We start from the raw sequence: 11,206 nt of genomic DNA, 5'->3' as shown, positions 1-11,206 counted from the left end.
ATACCTGCCGTGGCCTGGAGGTGACCAACCCAGAGCTTGCAGAACGGGGTCCGGGCCCTTGGACTAGGCACCACGTCACTTAGTTATCGGCACAAACACGATAGTGGGAATGCAGCCAGGCCTGCGTGTTGCACCACAAACCCCAGCCTCCAGCAGAGCTCAGCCCTGCCTGGGGAGGAAGCTCCACCCGGGCTAGAAACAGCCCAGCAGACCCGGCATGGGAAGGAGTAGGAGAGGAAGAGCAGAAAATGCCCAGCTGCTCAAGGTAGCTCTGCTCTCCTTCTCCGTGGCACAGGAACAGCCTCACCCACTCCTGAGCCCAGGTGAGGGGCTTGTCCAAGAGCCAGTGCAGGTCACCCAGGAAGGAGAAGAAGACCATGCTGCCATCCTCATGAGGGACCCCAGGCAGAGCAAAGGTGAGGTGGAGAAGGGAAGGTGTCCGGGTTGACATGGGGACAGAACCAATGGGCTGAGGGCAGAATTGGGGGCTGGCAGGAAGTGGGACAACGTGAGATGAGAGTTTCTGCAGCAGGGGTTAAAACCACCTGGTTCAATAAACTTAGCATCTCTAATTATCCCATACCCATGCTGCAGACAGACTTGGCGGGAGGGAGTTCAGACACCAAGAACCAGCCCTGAGCTGCACCATTTCTTCCCTTTCTGCAAGCATAAATCTCATGACTTTTTGGCCCACCATGGTGAAGTTTGACTCGGGACCTTTGAACTTTTGGGATCACTTGTAACAGCTGTGGATCTGAATGAGCCTCTGAGCTTCGTGCCAGGAACTGGAAGGATTGTAGTTTGCTGCCTGTGTGTCCTTAAAGTCATGAGGATGGTCAGTGCAGGCGTGAAGAGGTGCTTGGATGGACTGTAAGGATGCTACTACAAGGAAGACTCTCTGGAAGTTAAGGTCCCTTAAAACAAGGCTTTTCCTTGCCTGTTAGCTGTTGCCTCATACGCTTCCCAGCAGCTCTGTAAGCAGCTGCCTAGACTCAGCATGGCTGGCGTGGCTAATAGTGATGTCTATTCACAACACCTGTGCAAGCTCTCTAATTAGGAGCACATGGGGCTGGCCTTGTACCCTGCTGCTGAGGTAGGGAGAGAGAGTTGCTTGGTTTATGGAAAGCCTAAGGAGTACTCTCGCTGCATTGGTGCACGCAGAGATCCTCTCCTGTCAAGGAAAGGCTCCCCAAAAGAACAAGTGACGGCCAAGCATCAGTTTGCAGGTGAACTAAAGGTGTGTCAGCTTTTCTCTATTCAGCACACTGCTTTCCTGAAGGGGGGTGAGGGGATGATGAGTACACGTAGTGTCCAAGTTTGTGGTCTCCTTTTGTGTTGTATGCTGTTTAAAACTAAGCCTGTTTCAGTTGCACTTACCCCTTTTTAAGTGTCTTTAGCACCCTCAACTGTAGTAAGGGAAACTGGGGGTCTTCAGCTTTGTTTAGGGCAGAATTATCATTCAAATTATTTGGTTTCCATATGCCCCTCCCTGCATGCAAGCCCCGAAGGGTGTAGCATCAGGGTTGTGACAGCTGTTTGCAGAGCGTTTTGGCTCCCTGTTTAAAAAGAGAAAGTTGTCTGGCTTTGCACGCTGCGGGGGTGATCTCACAAGGTCCCTTCCAGCCCTAAATCTCTGTGAATGTGACTGAAACTTGAACCCAGTGTCACCTCTGGGCTCTGACACCTTATTCCATTGTTTCAGAGACACGAGTTAAAAGAGCTGCACGTTTACAAATTCAATGCATAATTTACAGGCCTTACTGTGCCGTTATTAAGGCACAATCCAGTGGAAACATTGGATCAGTCCTCACAATTGCCCAGATGCTGTGCGCCCGGGCAGCCCCTCCAAATGCAATTACACGGCAGTATCAATATTTGAGCAGATCTGCTTGTAATGGACAGTCCCTGGCATAAATATTTTACTATTGTGATAGATAAACCTAACCCAGACTTAGCGAAAGCTTCTCTGGCCCACCGCCATGACTTTTTACAAGAAGCAAATGCTGACGTAGCAGAAAGAGTTATCAAGGAGTGAAATAAAAGCTCTTTTTCGGCAAGGTTATCAAGAGCCTCTGATCAGGTCTGTGTGCATCCACAGGCAGCAAAGGGGCAGCTGTATTTGCAAAGAGTAAAGCAATCCACTTGTTTGATCTCTCAGACCAAGCAAGGCTGGATCTGGCCAGCACTGGGGTGTGGAGCTAGGAAGGGAATCCAGGTCGTTGTGGAAAGTAACGTCCGTCGGTAGCATTTTTTTTCCTTTGAACTCTTATACAACTGGTACAAACTGGGGCATTGCTGTGTGGCTGCTGGAAGTGCACTTTTTCTAACAAGCTATAAACTACCAGGTCTGGCCAATGTTCAGCCCAAGACTCAAATCCACCGCCTTTAATTTTGCAGCATCTTAACAAACGTCCAGGCTGGATAACTGCCTTCTAGCTCCTGTGTCCCAAAATGGATCGTTGTTTCTTTACATTTGATCCTAAACCTCTTATTGTGTATTTAAAAAACCAAAAAAACCCAGAACTGCTGCATTTCCCCTCTCCATATGCAGCCTTCCTCCCTTGTAGCAATGACTGCATTTCAATGATGTGTGAAGTGAATCCTTGGTATAGTTTGCAAAGAGCTCTCAATTCCCTCGAGGGACTTTTGCTATACAAATGTGTGCGTGTCCCATTTTAACTGTGCTTTCCTTACTGAGGTAAGAGGGAGGGTCTGAAAAGCCTGGGAATGAGAACAAGGGTGATTACTGTGTCTTATCTATAGAGTAGCTAATGGCTTAAAGTTCAAGGACCTGATTGACACAGAGAGAAGCACATGCTAATATTCCTCCAAGAGGAGGGAAAATTACCTCTAATGGGTGTAATATCCAAAAAGAGCTAGGGTTATGGGGTGAGTGATGCCAGCATTTTTAAAGCACTTAAGCCTTCACATTTATCTAGGGTAAATTTATGTCACTTTTATGAAGTGCATCATATTGACGTGTTTTGCGGGCAAAGTGTCACGAGAGCGTCCCCGTAGGAGAGCAGAAATGGCGGCATAAAAGGAATCGTTGTTGAAGCAAGGCAATGAGGAGGGGATGGTAGCCACTCGGGGTTTGTAGACATCCTGACTCCGCCAACTCAAAACGCTGTTGTTTCCAAAACCCCTATTGGCGAGTACAACATTTATTGCAATGTTCCTCCGGAAACGTGTCTGGAGTTGGTCAGAGATCCCTGTCGAAGGATGGCTCAGTCGAGGTTCTCAAGGTTGGCCCGAGGATGAAGGAGCGTTGGATGGGGTAGTCTGGTGACTGCTTCAAGCAGACTGTGTGCTGTACGCTAGTTAGTCCACATGCAAGGCAGCACATCTTGCTTTTCAGGCCTTTTCTTCAGGCTGAGACCTGGCAGCAATGGGACAAACCGCTAGGCAACTACCTAAATGCGCTTGGTCGTCTTCCCTCAGAGCAAGGAGCCAGTGCCAACTGGAGAGAGACCGCACCAGAGACCCATGCAGGGGAGATTTATTAGTCTCTAAGCTGGGTTTAAAAAAAACCAAAACAACCTGGGTAGTAATCCAAGTGATAAACTTTATGCTCCTCCATCACAATGAAATAATTGTTCTGCCTGAACATCATTACACTGTCATTTTTCTACTCCCATGTCACTTACTGAAAATAAAGACTTGCTTCTTCCTTTATAATGAGCTGCAGTTTCAATAATTCACAAGGATTTTTACTGGGCTTTATTTTTAATCTTCATCAAGAGGTTATAAAATGTGTGTCACTCCTCCAAGTATTATTCAGAGGTCGGGCCAGAGGGAAAGGCAGGCAGAGTGTTGGCTTGCTCTGCTGCAATTCATTTTCTGGGCTTCTCTGATGCCATCGTGGAAGTCTTCTGATGATGACATGGGACTTGAAGCATGTTATAGTGTCTGTGACCCAGCTAAGGCTGTGAGCTAGGGTGAGATGGGTCCCTGGGACCCAAAGGTGGGGAGGAAGAGTGCTTTTACTGTTGCAGACTTGAGTGGCTAAGCTGGTTGTAAAGCCTTTCATGACCATGCCATTTCCTGAAGCTTTGTGTTTGACTTGCTTTATAGGGCTGAACTGAACACGGTCAGGTTGGGTGCTTGGCTGGAATTGTTCATTAAAAGTTTTGGCTGTCATTTAGTGCGCGGAAGCCAGCTTTCCTGTTTCAACCATCTCTAAGATGCGCCTGTGGTAAGTGCTGTTCTTTCTTAGACGTCATCAGTGATGTATTTGGAGTTGTTCAGGACACGATGAGATGGTGAAAGCGTGTCGGAGCCAGGGACTTTTAACCCAGGTATACAGAGAGCGCAGGATCTTGGAGCGGGATGTTGCCGTGGGCCCCGTTAGCATGTCCAGATGCAAACTCCAATGCCTGTTTTATTCTTGCCTTGACCTTGGGAAGTGGCTTAGTGACAATCCAGCTGGGAACGGTTGGGAAATTCAAGTGAAAGATGCTATCCAGTGTTTGCAATAATGTAGTCCTCTGTTTGGGAGCATATAGGTATCTGTTAAATTCTGATGTACTAAGACCCGCATCTTTTGGACCCTGGGGAAGTTTCTGAAGCAGCACACAGTTTGCACAATTGTTCTAAGCTGCAGAAAAACCTCCTCTTCTCTCCCTTTCTATTTTTCTGCTCGCTGCTAAAATTACCTTCATAATGTGGTTGGTTTGTTTTGTTTTTTTTAATTTAAGAATTCATTTTCATTTTCAAGAAATAGGAACCTCTCAGCCAGATAAGAAGTTTCATCTGTCTCCAGGAAAAAGGATATGGGATTTTTGTGTCACTAATCCGGTAACATCTGAAATTATGGTGCCACTTATGAATGCTTCCTTCATATTTATGAAATGATTATTCGACAGAGCGACATTTAATATTGTTGAAATAATTACTATGCCTATGTAATACATCAATTTAAGTTATTATCACACATGCTATGAAATGCCGGATAATTTCATAAATAATTATAAAACAGTCCTACAAATGGAACCGTAATGCAAAGTATTGTTGCTAATCCTTTATCTTTCATAAACACAGAAATAACAATTAGATTTCTGAAATGGAGGGGGACTAATGACATCGGGGTAAGCAGAGCTGTTTCCCACTGCATGCAAATCTGAGCACCAGAGAAGTGTAAGCATCAGACCAAGAATAAAGCTGTCGCCACCTCTTTCATGAAAAGATTTAATTTCATCGTAGTTTTACCTGTATCTGTTCACCAGAAGGGGATGAGATTCATGTTGCTGGCAGTGCATGAAGCAGTATTCTTCAGCTTTATGAAATAAGTTTTCAGGAATACGTGAACTGCCGCACAGATCAGTCCAGTGGTCCAGCCTAACCTATTTCCCATCAGCAGGATCAGCTGGTAACAGCTGCTTTATGCAGGGAGCTCTAGCATAGCAAGAACAGGCTCTTCCATGCCATTAAGCAATAGTTAGATAACCTGCCCACACGTAGCTTGTCCCCCATTGATGCCGGGTTGCTTATGCCCCCAAACGTGAAAGCTTTTCCCCATCAAAACTTTTGGAAAGATTGCTGTCTTCTACATTTTAAGTGCAGTTAATTAAGGTGAAGTGTGTGTAGTGTTTCTTTCATTTCAGGACAATAACTTCATCCATGTCAGATAGAACTGGCTAAAATAGTTTTGATGAAGACCTTTGGCTTTATTTTACCCTTTTTCCCTACTGTTATATATTGCAAAAGAAAGAGATTTTAAAAGGTTTGGAAAAAAAATAGGGGGAAGACTGCTGACTTTCAACATTTTCCAACTGGAATTTTTTTTTCCATTTAGAAAACATTTTTTTTTTTTTTTTTTTTTTTTGATCAAAGGACAAAAATATTCAAAGGATAGTTTTCTCCAGAAATGTTTCTTTGAGTTCTAATGCTAGATCATATACAGGAAGGAGTCAACTGCGGCTAGAGGCCCCGTCTGAATAAAGAAGAGCATTCGCCCGCATTTGACCCTGTGAACGAAGCACCACTATTTATTTATTTTTTTTACTTAATTTCTCCTCCCAGAATCCCCAAAAGTAGAAGCTTAAACTCCCTGCTTGATGATGAAGCAGAACTGCTGTTGAAGCTGTGTTGGCATCTTCAACTTAGTAATAGCCGGGAGCGGTCAGAAGCTCAACCAAACTGCATAACCTGGATGGAAGTGGCGACCCATGGGGAAACCTGTTCCAGGCCCACTTCGAAGGAAAGATCATCCAAATCCAGGCCTCCATTAGTGTCTAAACTACCCCTTTTTCTGCTCCTGGCTCTGCTGTCTGCCTCTAAAACAAAACCATTTGCCGCGGCATTTTGCTGCAGTTGGAACAGAGTGAAGAAGGGCCTTTCTTTTCTGCTCTCACTCCTCTCCTCTTTCCACTGCTGTTGCCTTCAGAGTCTCTCTCCAGTTTCCAATAACACTCTACACAATATACTCATTGTTTCTTGTTCACCAGCTGAAGTTCAAAAATAATGAAGGGAAAACATCCTTTGCCAGAAACAGATGCTGACTCCTTGCTTAATGGCAAATTGTCTGCAGTATTCCTCTCTGGCTTTGTCTCTTCTTGAGTCGTGTAATGACAGCCTGACTTTCCTTCTCTGGGGGGAGTCCAAATGCTTGTGACTTACTCTATGGGACAGTGAAAGTAAGAAAAATGGACTTTTAGCACCCTTCACTTTACCACCTTGGGGCTCAGCAGTACCATTGTCCAGCAGTTTTGCTATCTTACAAGGTCACAGTGGGGTAAGGATCATTAAATGGGGTTCAAAAACAGTGTCTTTATTGTGCCCAATACAAGCCTACGTATGTTACTGAGATATAATAAAGAACAATAGTTCTCAAGGGTATATTAGCGATGGTTGTAATGTTTTAGGACAAGAGAGGTGGCAGAATTCCTGTCCTTGAAGGTTACGAAGATCCAGCTAGCCAAACCCTTGCTGGGATGTTGTAGGTGGGACTGGTCCTGCTTGGAGCAGGGGGTTGGACTAGATGTGACCTCCTGAGGTCCCTTCCAGCCCTCATTTTCTATGCGTCTATGAAGCCATCTTTCCTGACTCCCAGAAGTTTTAATTACAGTAACCATTTCAGCCAAGCCCCAACCATCAGGGAGGTGGACCGTGTTCAGTTCAGTGCTACGAAGCAAGTCGAACAGAAAGCTTGTCAGTCGCCTTTCTAGTGATCCACGATGCAGCACCTACGAAATGATGGGGGCCCTTGCTTGGGCCTGTTCGGGAGCATCTGGCAGTTCGGTGGTTTGCATAAATACAGTCTGTTCTGTTGGCCATGTGTCCACATCACACAAATCCCAACAGTATCAACACCCAGTCAATACTGGAGAAGGGCCAAAAAGGAGCCCTTCATCTCATGGGGATGCTTCTTCTATCCAAAGGGGATGTTAGCAGAGGGTGGTGGGAGGAAAGCTTGTGCTACCTCTACCTCTATGCATGCTGCACCTGTTGGCAGGATAAATGCAAGAGCGTTGAGTTGCGGACTGTACTTCCAGCGTCTTCCCTTGGTGTTCACTTCCCTTTCGTGAGCAGGTGGGGGGAGAGATGGGGAAAGCATCTGGTAGTGCTCGGGTCCATGAGCGTAAATGGGAGTGCTTTTCAAAATGTACAGATATCTGGCTCCAGAGCAGGATGTTGGCTGTGAATTATTACAGATTTGGTCAGCTCTGGCAACTCCTTTTCATGTGCAGATGGTAAAAGACATTCTCAAAGCCACCGGATCACTTTGCTTCTTTCCCAGGTCCCAGTAATTTGTGTTTCCCGGGATCCTGGTAATTTGAGTTGCCTTAGTCCAGATAGAGGACCAAATGCTGCGTATCTGCTCAGTGGCCTGTGAGAAGCCCACAGCAGTGAATTGCACAGCCAATAAAGCCCTGCTTGCCTGTTTCCTGTGTTAAACCCTGGCCTGGCACTTCATAAGCCCCAAACTCGCTGCTGGTGGGCATCTTGTTTTAAGCGATGCCTATAAGTGTAACAGCCATCATTAATCTTCAGACATTTCATTTTCTGGAGGTTTATTAGCACATTATTAATTAGCACGTGGGACCAATGGGAGGTTTTGTTAGCACTTTCATCTGCCATTTTCAAACCTGTCATCGCTTTCCTCTGTTTGCGCTAGCAGCTGCTAAATGCCCCTTTTGAAAAGAAAAACTCCTGGCAGTGGTGGCTCCTCTAGCTTTGAGTGCAGAACAAGCGGCTATTGCAGGGTCTCTAAAATGCAGCAACGGCTCACGTAAGCCGTTCTGTCCATTGTATCCATTGCTGATTCCTTCAGCATCAATTTAAACTGGTGAGAGATGCCAGATTAACAGAATGAACTGGTACCTTGTGGGCAAGGGCGCTCCCTTTGTGGGTCAGAGGGGAGCTCAGCCTCTCTATTGGAAGCTCTCCAGCCGTGGTGCAGTCTTATGCACCGACATGACAATCGCTTCCTCTGCTCTGGTGCATCTAAGGTCATGCCAAAGATGGGAGGAAGAGGATCAGACTTGTAAGTCTGTGCCAGGGAGGGAGGTTTTCTAGGTCCATTTGCCAGTTTTTGGCTTCTTTATAAGTTCTTGTTTTTCCTGGTCAGCTCACCTTTAAAAGATCCCAGGGTTTTGGGGGGTTTTGTTTTTTTAATAGGAGTTAAGCAAGAGAGATTCTAGCATGTCTTACTATTGTGAAGTGCCCTGTATGTAATTAAGGCAGGCAAGGTTCTTTGGGTAAATGTGATCTCTTTTATTAGACCAACTAAATAGTTGGGGGAAAAGTTATTTGCAAGTTTTCGGGTGCACACACCCTTCCTCCAGCATTGGGCTGGATGTTTCTTGGCTGAAGTTTTAGCGGTGGGGCAACATGTAGATTCTGGAGTGACTGGGGTTAGTCGAAGGCATAGGTAATATGAAGCAGTGCCTTGACCCACCATTTCTGGAGTCTTTTGATTGCATCAAATCTTCCATGTGAAAAATAAAATAAAGTGTAGTTTCTAATCCTTGTTGTTGCAAAGGAGACTGTGCCCCAAGTGCAACCAATGCAGAGAGATCTGCTGGCGTCTTTGGAGAACCTAAAACAATAGCCATTATTGGGGTGGGCAGAGGAGCCCATAGCAGTGCCCTGGCTCTGTAGGAGTGTCAAGAGGGCATCGCCAGCCCACAGGGTGCAAGAGGTACCAGAACAGTGCCTGCATCGTGATAAGTCTAAGACCTGTAGGTGGTCTTGCTTCAGTGCTCTGTAAATATTGCATAGCCTGGGGTGTGGAGTGACTCGAACAGTTTGCCTGGCCAGTCCTAGGGTACGGATCTTATTTGCAGCATTTGTGCCTTCTGCAAAGGGGGCTGCAACATGCACCGGACCCCTCCGCGATGTGGATGCTGACCCTCTCCCTACGCTCCCCACAGGAGCATCTGGTGCTGTCGGCTGAGCAGTCCATCACGTCCGGACGCCGCTGTCACGGGGAGACGCAGCGGAACAAAAACAAAAGACGTGACAAATTTGTCCTTTTCTCTTTCATAATTAACCAAAATATCTCGTTGTGTAGCAAAGCGCGGCTCCTAATTAACAGACAGGCGAGAGGCTATTTTTAAAATCCAGACCCCCGGTAATTATATTTGCAGCAGAGAATGATATTTCAGTCAAATGTGACAGACAGTGAGCCCAGTTCCCCAGTGAGGCAATTAATATTTCACATCTGCCAAGCAGACCAGCAGCGGGAGGAGAGGGGGGAAGAGTATGGGAAAGGGGATGTTGCCCTGTCAGGGGCCCACAGGTTTTAAGCAAGAAAACCACGAAAGAAGCAAAATCCTCCCTTTCATTGCACAGTGACCAGTTAGCACCCTTATTATTCAGGCATGAAAACATGAGCAAAACCTCATGTTTGCCAAATGACTTCCGCACGGGAAAGAGTGAACAGTCCTTGAGCTGGAGCGCGTGGTTGAAGAGGAGGAAAAAAATCCACTTGTGTCAGATCTGAAATAGCAACGAGTACACATGTGGACAATAAATGAACGGAGTTTGGTGGCAGACAAAAGCCTTCTGGGAGCAAGCTCAATTATCAGCAAGCAAACCGTGTTGGATGCAGCATCCCTCAGACAGCTCAAGATGGGCGGTCAAGACTTGTAGCTCCTAGAGGTGAGTGCTCAAAGGCAGCACTGATGGGGAGACTCTGATTTCTGTTTGGGGGTCCATATGTGGAATGAGATGGGCTCGCAGCCAGCCTTGGATAAAAGCAACTAATAAAGCAAGCAACATTAGATGGGTGAATTGGCAAGGGCCCTTCTTCACCTGAGAGCTCATCCCTGCAGATTACTTGGGAAGGAAGCATGTTGGTAAGGATTGGTGTAGGGGCAGCTTATGCTGCACTTGTTCTGGGGATTTAAAAAAAAGAAAGGCAGACTTCCCCCTCCAACATCTCCTATTATTACATTAAAAAAAGGAAGAATCCTCTTTTGGGGTCTTCTCTCTTTTTGGAGAGCCGCTCTAAGGGCTAGGGTTTAGGTTGTAGCCGTGTTGGTCTAAGGACATAGGCAGACAAGGTTCCTTGGGTGAATGTGATATCTTTTATTAGACCAACCCATATAGTTGGAGGATGTTTATTAAGCAAGCTTTTGGGTTCGAAAGATGGAGTGAACAGATGAATAGTAGTTATCCTGGGATATCTGCAAACAGTTGGTGGCTATTGGAGCATCTCACAAGGTGGAGAGCTGGCAACTGCCCATCCGTCTTGAGTACAAAGGCAGATTAAACTGCAGACATGATCTGCACAAGAGCATAACTTCTTCAGTTCGGGTGAAAAATTAGATCATTTTACATTATACTGGTGTAGGGTTGTGGGTCACGTACCTGGGATGCATGGGGTGGTTGTTTCTGTTTTCAAACATGGGTAAAAAGGCATCTGTCCAGACTCAGCCCCTTGTCAAAGGTGATGCAGTTGCTGCCCATGGAAATGCTGGGAGCAGAGTGCTTCGTTATCATCGTCACTCCAAAGATATAGCTGGACAAGTTCTTACCCATGCTGCAAGGATAGCTAGGTTGCAGGAGACGCTCAACCTGGTTTCCAGGCTAAGAGGGGAGAAGAGAATGACCCCCCACCCCCACATTATTTTTAAGGTGCTTAGCTGGAAGAACCAGCTTCCTGATCCAAACATGTAGAGGCAATAAATTAGCAATAAACACTGGGAACGTGCAATGATTGAGACTCTTACTTGGATCTTTCCTATTGTTGATCAGGGGC

At 46.1% G+C, this 11,206-nt stretch overlaps 1 protein-coding gene across 3 annotated transcripts in view; it reads left to right on the top strand.

Moving 5' to 3' along the window:
- Positions 1-1,089: 1,089 nt before the first annotated feature.
- Positions 1,090-11,206, top strand: part of CD34 (CD34 molecule) — a 71,203-nt gene continuing 61,086 nt past the window's right edge. For 2 of the 3 annotated variants that reach the window (XM_059717645.1, XM_059717647.1), the window contains exons 1-2: positions 1,090-1,237; positions 4,075-4,195. The gene's annotated coding sequence lies outside the window, so the exon portion shown is untranslated. The remainder of the gene's footprint in view (positions 1,238-4,074; positions 4,196-11,206) is intronic. The other variant, XM_059717648.1, reaches the window with a different exon arrangement.

Source organism: Alligator mississippiensis, chromosome 14 (genome assembly GCF_030867095.1).
Source record: "Alligator mississippiensis isolate rAllMis1 chromosome 14, rAllMis1, whole genome shotgun sequence".
Classification (NCBI taxonomy): domain Eukaryota; kingdom Metazoa; phylum Chordata; order Crocodylia; family Alligatoridae; genus Alligator; species Alligator mississippiensis.
Note: the sequence above shows the minus strand (reverse complement) of the source record. Positions and strands in the feature narration are given on the sequence as shown.